Raw genomic sequence first — 7104 nt, forward strand, 5'->3', positions numbered from 1 at the left:
AGATGTCTCATGTATTGCTCACTAAGCTTAAAAAGAAATATCAAAAGAAAAAAAGGAGTAGTAAAATGCATGAGATTTTAAGTTATATATATATATATGTTGTGTTGTTCTAATTACTTTGATGTGGTGGCACTATCTCTATTTCTGAATATATGAACTGAACAGTGCATATTTGATCTTGAAGTTGAGAATGTTGATTCCTGAGGTACAGGAACTTAGAGAAGTATTATTGATTCTCTGAAATAAGAAAAAGATTGATTCTTGAAGCAAAACAAACAGCAAAAAATGGCTTAAAAGAAAACTCACCTGAAGTTGCAAAATTAGTAGAACCTTTTTGTCCCCTTCGTGATTATCCTTAGTACTTTTTCCAGATACTGAAGATTTGCGACTTACATCTTTAGCTGGTTGAGAACCAGATGATGTGTCCGTGCCTTCACGTTTCTGCCTGGCTTGCTCGGCCATAAGTTGCCACTTTGAGAGCATGTCATCTCCCCCAACAGTAGCACTAGCAGCAACATTTTCTGCATTTGTCCTCATCTTGACCTTGTCATCCTCTTCCTTGATCAGCTGCAGCTTACTAAATATTAATGAAAAGAGTTTCCATGTAGATAATGGAAAAATATAAGAATGGGATAAAAAATCCTTTGATGATTTATTACGACCCTCATCCTTGTCCTTGTAACCATCAACTCATGCATTACCATCAACCTATATTTTGAAATGGACTGAAATTAAGAAATAGGCACAGGTTTCAAATACCGATAAGTGCAAAATACTCACGTCATTTATTTCCGAAGCTGCTCTGCTTCTGCCTGTCTTTTCTGCCACTCCTCTCTTACTTTCCTATTTATTGTCATGATTTGCGGCTAAACATTTGAGGTGACAATAGTCTGGTATCTTGTCTTCTCAAAATCAACCCGCTAGTAGGAAAATTCTTGAAAGTAAGAAATTTTATTGAGTTATGAAAGAGTATTCCTGCAAGCAAGTACAGGACAACTAACCTGTTTTGACATTCTAATCAGGTTACTTATTAGTCCATGCATTCTTTCCTCCACACACTGAAAACTCAGTTTGAATAAGTAAGATTAGATTCAAACCTACTGTTATGAAAATTGAAATCTTAGTTGAATCTCACCAGTGACAAGCATCTCTCCACATCATTGCTCACACCCTTTAAGCCATACTTAAACACTGACAGTAATAACACAAAACAACTGTCTATAAGGCCTGTTGTGGCTAGTTTGTATCCAGATAAGCTCAAAAGGAAAAATTAAAATAGATGGAGATAACACATGAAAAGGACACTTACTAATCTCAAACAACTTTTTCTGGAGTGGAATTTTCTGCAAAATCAGCCTTTCTACTTTTTATTGCACAGCTCTTCGAGTTGCTTCTAAAACTCGACTGTCCTCCTTAGGACCTGAAAATAACTGCTCTTAATTCATTGAAGCAATTCACCAAACATGTGCTATGCAAATCGGTAAAGCATCAACCGAGAGCATATCTACAAATCAAAACCACGAAGGAAATGCAAAATTGTATACATGCATGTAAGAAAAAAATTGAAGGAATTTCATGAAGACGTTACCCCTAATTTCTGCTAACAAAGAGAAAATCAAAAATAGCATTAAAGAAATAGAAGTAGTAACAATTAGCAAATACAAAATATGAGTAATTAAAAGAGGAGAATGTGTATTTGTATATAAACCTAGTTCAACGAAGATGGAGAAAGAGAAGCTTCCCAGAGCACAACACAGTGGAGCAGAAAACTTTGATGGAGGAGATCACAGCTGGAAGAAAAGCGTTGATGGAGGAGACTGCTGCCAAAAGAGAATGTCGCGGATGAGATCGCAGATCTCACGTTGCGATAGAGTTTCTTGTTGGTTCTCACATTGTGATGGAGTTTCGATAGATTGATTAGCACAACGTTTATTAGTAAAAATATAAGTTAGGTTTTAACTTTTTATATTAGTGAAGCAGATAATGAGATACTGCCGTTTAAAACTGCCAAATTCACTAAAGAACCACCGTTCCACAAGCAAATTACGGCAGTCACACAAACCGCCTCAGTTTATAAATATAACGGCGGTGTTTTAAAATTGCAATTATGTTGATGCCAATTTATACCAGTTTTTTTGTAGTGTGATTTCTTCCTGATTGTCCTTTATAGTTCAAAACATGTTTCCTAGGCCTTAAAAATGCTAATTTTTAATTATCTCATATTACCATTCAATGTCGTGATGCGTTTGTTAAGTGATTTCACGGTCTATAAGGCAAGAATGGCTTAGAGAATGGAATGGAAGTGTAACAACCTAATTATCCTAAGCCTTACCTCATGCCATAAAGTAAAGGTTAATCAGAGGTCACAACAATTCTAAGGCTTATACTTTAATATACATAGAAGGAATTAATAATTCTAGAAGCCCGATGAAGAAATAAGCTTAAAAATAGAGTTTCAAAAGCGCAAAACTTTCACATGAAACTACAAGCGTAAAAGATAAGATACATATACAAGATAACAAGATATATGTAGATATGTAAGTATAATAGTCATAAAGTACTAGCTACAGCCCGCAGAATTTAGGCCGACTAGTTATATACAGACATACAGAGTTTTGAAAACTAAAGTAGCATATACATCCCTTTCAAAGTTGGCCTCTAAGGCAAATAAAATACAAAAAAAATGAGAGTATTGAACAAAAGTAAGCAAGACTACAAAAGAAACTCAAGATCCTCCGCTCTGTCACCATCTCGCAACTCACCGAGGTGGGTTACGACCTACATTTGAAAAACAACAACAAAATATGGGATGAGAACCAGAGGTTCTCAGTATGGTAACAGTGCCCAGTAATGTAAGATATAAGATTTCGGGATGCCAGAGGCAATCCTAGAACTTCATATCCATCATAGTATTCAAGCTTATAAAGCATGCAATTAAAATATTAAACAGGTCATCTAACTTAGGGAATTTCTAATCTAACATTTACACCGCTGTCCCACAACCTTCCAGCCTAACCTCCAAGCGATCCCATCGCCATCGCCTACCGAACCTCCTCGATCCCAGTAGAAAATACAATTAATTCATACAAGTAAAGCACAAGTAATTGTCAAGTATAGCAAGTAAATCAAGAAGCACTTAAGCATGTTATACAATTAGGCATATTATGCAAGTAAACAAAGAAAGCAACCATATAGAAGATGCACATGATGAATGCTTGCCCTATTGGCTGTGATATCACATTGTCGGTTCAACTTCCAACCCGACACATCTCCATAGAGATGTTGCCTTTCGGTCATGAATAAAATGGGTACCCCAGGGATATCGTGCCCGGCAGATGGTCCAGGGATATATTGCCCGCGCACACTCTTGTGATTCCGAAAGGATGCGAGTGGGATACTCAGCCACAAACCTCACATCTCAACGTAAGCAGGAATAACCAATGCCCTTATGCCGCCGCCGCAACCTCGACAGGCGAGATTAACCTACCGTCCCTGCCAGGTGCTTAGCGCCTCAACAATAGCAGTATAATACAATAATATCCATATCTCATTCAGTGATCACTTTTAACATTCAATAATTCATCATTTCTCATCGAGTCTGAGACTCGTCATAACCATCATCGGTCCATAATTCCACAACTCATCACATTCATCATCATTACAGTACTTTGCCATCTCACTCAACTAAGCCATCCTCAAAACTCCAGAAACCTAAGTCTCCGTCTTCTAAACTTTTTTACCAGAAAATATCTAGTTAAACTCACTTATAGCATTCTCTATGTTTCAAAGCCTAAAAACAAATTAAGACACACTAGATAAGCTTTACGGAAGTTCACAGGCTTGCCGAAAAGGTAAAACGGTAAAAACAAGGTTTTCATTGAAAAACAGGGCAATGTGCGTACACATAGGGTTGTGCGTACGTACTCCCAAAAGAGATTTCGCAAAGTGTGCGTACGCACAGAAAGTAAAATTTTCCATTTTGTGCGCATGCATGGCTACGTGCGAACGCCCTCAATAGAAGGCACTTCCCAGCGTGTGCGTACGCATGATGTTGTGCGTACGCACAACTTGCAAATTTTGCAGGGTGTGTGTGAGCACCAGAGTGTGAAAATGCTCTCAACAGTAGGCATCTCCCTGTGTGTGCGTGCACACCAAAGTGTGCGTACGCACGTTTTAAAAAATTTACAGGGTGTGCATGCGCACAAGGGTGTGCGTACTCACAAGAAAAAATGTGGCCCCTGTTTAGAGCTCACGCACAGCAGTGTGCGTGCGCACACTAACCAGAACTCAATTTCTTCAACATCACAGAAATAAGATTTTTGACACCAACTTCCAATGATCATATCTTTTTCTACAAAATTCCAATTTCAACAAAATTTATACCGTTTTAAATCTCTTTGAATTATCTTTAATTTGATACAAAATTCAATCAATTTTAAACACTGTAGCTCAAGATATGATCGGCTAAAGTTTGTCAAAAATCAAGTTTCACAAAATCCAACAAGATTCTCTAATTTTCAAAACGTTGAACCAAACCAGGTCCAAACCACAACACATATAAATTCTCATTGGAACTTACCATTTTAATCTGAAACTACCACTCTTACCAAATTTCCTCTTACCTTACATTATCCTCATAATTTTCAATCCCAATTTACCTAATCCATCATACTAGAACCACTTCTCAGCTAACACACTCATCAATTATCATCCTATCACTACCAATCATCATGATGACATGTCACCATGTCATGTTTTTCTATGCTTTTTCATACAAGAAATTGATAATTAGTGCTTAAATATTGCATTCTTTTGTGCTTAAGTGGTATATTTCCTTGATCTTTTGATTTTATAAATTTTGTAGGAAATAAGAAGAAAAAGAAGCAAAAGAGCACAAAATAAGCTAAAAAGGAAAAAAAGAGCTTTGGGGCACACTTTGAAGTTGGAGCACACTTTGGAGCCTTAGGCCACGCTTTTAAAAGCGTGGCCCATGACCAAATTAAAGGAGATTGACAATCAGCATACAAAGCTCGGTTCATGCCAAGTGCCTAGCTTTATCGTGATGCAATTTCAACTTGGAAGCAAGAATTTTCACTAAGTTAAGCTTGGGCACTCACAGCATTACCATGCCTTCTTCAAAAGGCTATAACTTGAGCTACAGATGTCTGATTGATGTGCTTCCAGTTGCGTTGGAAATCTGACATTCAGAGCTTTCCAAAAATATATGGCAATTCATATTTGGCATGAAATTGAGGCACGAGTGAAAGGCATCTTTAAGGACTAAAAACAAGCAAAAATAAACTAAAGTGCAACCACCAAGATTCGAAGGGGGAGACATAAGGAATACCCTGGGAGGAACTCAATGTTTGCGCCAACGTTTGCCTCAAACGTGAGGACAAACGTTGGCTAAGGAATACCCTGGGAGGAGCTCAACGTTTGCACCAACGTTTGCCTCAAATGTGAGGTCAAACGTTGGCTTAAGAATACCCTGGAGGAGGAGCCACGTTTGCGCCAACGTTTGCCTCAAACGTGAGGTCAAACGTTGGCTGAAGATTGCCTTGGGGAGGATCACGTTTGAGCTCACGTTTGACCTCAAACGTGAACTCAAACGTGAGTGACAGCAACCACCCGTTCTGCATAACGCCATCACACGAAGACGTTTGAGTCAACGTTTGCCTCAAACGTTGACTCAAACGTGAATGATCCCAAAGTCTATAGTGCAAACAGATTTCTTCTCAAGACCAAGAGAAATCAACAGAGACTATCTTCAACCCAATTCTATCAAGGCCGTCCGGATCCATTCTTCCTCAAATCCAAAGCAAGCTAAGCCCATTACCATCACTCAAAGGCACAAGAGATAGTTAAAATAGGAATTTTATTTAATTGTAATTTGTTTTTAATTTCACTTTCATTTTCATTTTTACTTTGTAAAGCCTATATAAAGGCATCAATTCCATTTCATAAATAGGCTGGCTCCAATAGGGAGCATTAGGACTAGAGAGCTCCTTGTTCTTACTGTTGCATTTCTTCTTTCTGTTTTGGATTTTTAGATTGAGAATTGAAGGAATTCTATTTCATTCTTAATCTGAGATTCATCTTGTTCTTCTTCTGCATAATTGAGAAATTGGATCTGAGTTTTATTCACTGCTTTCATCTTCTTTTCTTCTGCAAATTATTCTCTGTTGGATCAAGGAAGGAATTGAGATCTAGACTTGTTTGCTGGTCTCTTTGATCCCCTGAGATCTTCAACTTCATTTTGCACTTAAGCTAAGTTTCATTTCTGTTTTGCTTCTTCAAGTAATTTTACTTTTCTATTTGAGATTTGCTATAATTTCCTTTTGCTGCAAGTTAAAATTCAATTTACATTGAGTTTGCTTTTGATCTTTGGTTCCCATTGCTTTCTGTTCTCATTGCTTTCAATTTACTTTCATGCAATTTAAATCTTCTTGTTCCTCTGCACTTTACATTTGATGCTTGCTGTGAGCTTGATTTATATTTCCTGCAACTTTACAATTTCTGCAATTGCTCTAAGTTACTGATCTATTGCTTCCTTTAATTTCCAGCACCCAACCCCCTTTACATTTGATGCAATTTACATTTCTTGTCATTTAAGATTTTGCCAATTTACTTTTCTTGCTCTTTATGCTTCTGCCAATTTACATTTTGCAACTTTAAATTCATTGCAATTTACTTTCTGTTGGCTACATTTCATCCAATTTCACTTCAATGTTAGCTTGACTAAGCTAATCACCCACTAAAGTTGCTTGATCCATCAATCTCTGTGGGATCGACCTCACTCTAAGTGAGTTTTACTACTTGATGCGACCCGGTACACTTGTCGGTGAGTTTTTGGTGTTGGAATCCGTTTTCAACCCATCAAGTTTTTGGCGCCATTGCCGGGGATTGATTTAGATCAATAATGATTAAGTGGGTGAGAAGTCTAGATCAAATATTTTCTTTATTTTTGTTTTCTGTTTTAGATTGAAACCAAGGTGTTTGAGTTTTTGTCTCACTAAGAAATTCTCATCTCTGATATGAGTATTTTCAATTTTCAATGGTGTTGTGTTTTCCAAAATTCAAATGGAGTTCAACTCATCTTATGAT

General features: G+C 37.3%; 1 long non-coding RNA gene across 1 annotated transcript; it reads right to left on the reverse strand.

Moving 5' to 3' along the window:
- Positions 999-1373, reverse strand: LOC107641859. The gene is made up of 3 exons (XR_002347850.1): positions 1310-1373; positions 1136-1191; positions 999-1058 (listed from the first exon to the last, which is right to left on the reverse strand). It is a non-coding gene; the product is annotated as an uncharacterized LOC107641859 (long non-coding RNA).

Source organism: Arachis ipaensis, chromosome B05, assembly GCF_000816755.2.
Source record: "Arachis ipaensis cultivar K30076 chromosome B05, Araip1.1, whole genome shotgun sequence".
NCBI lineage: Eukaryota > Viridiplantae > Streptophyta > Magnoliopsida > Fabales > Fabaceae > Arachis > Arachis ipaensis.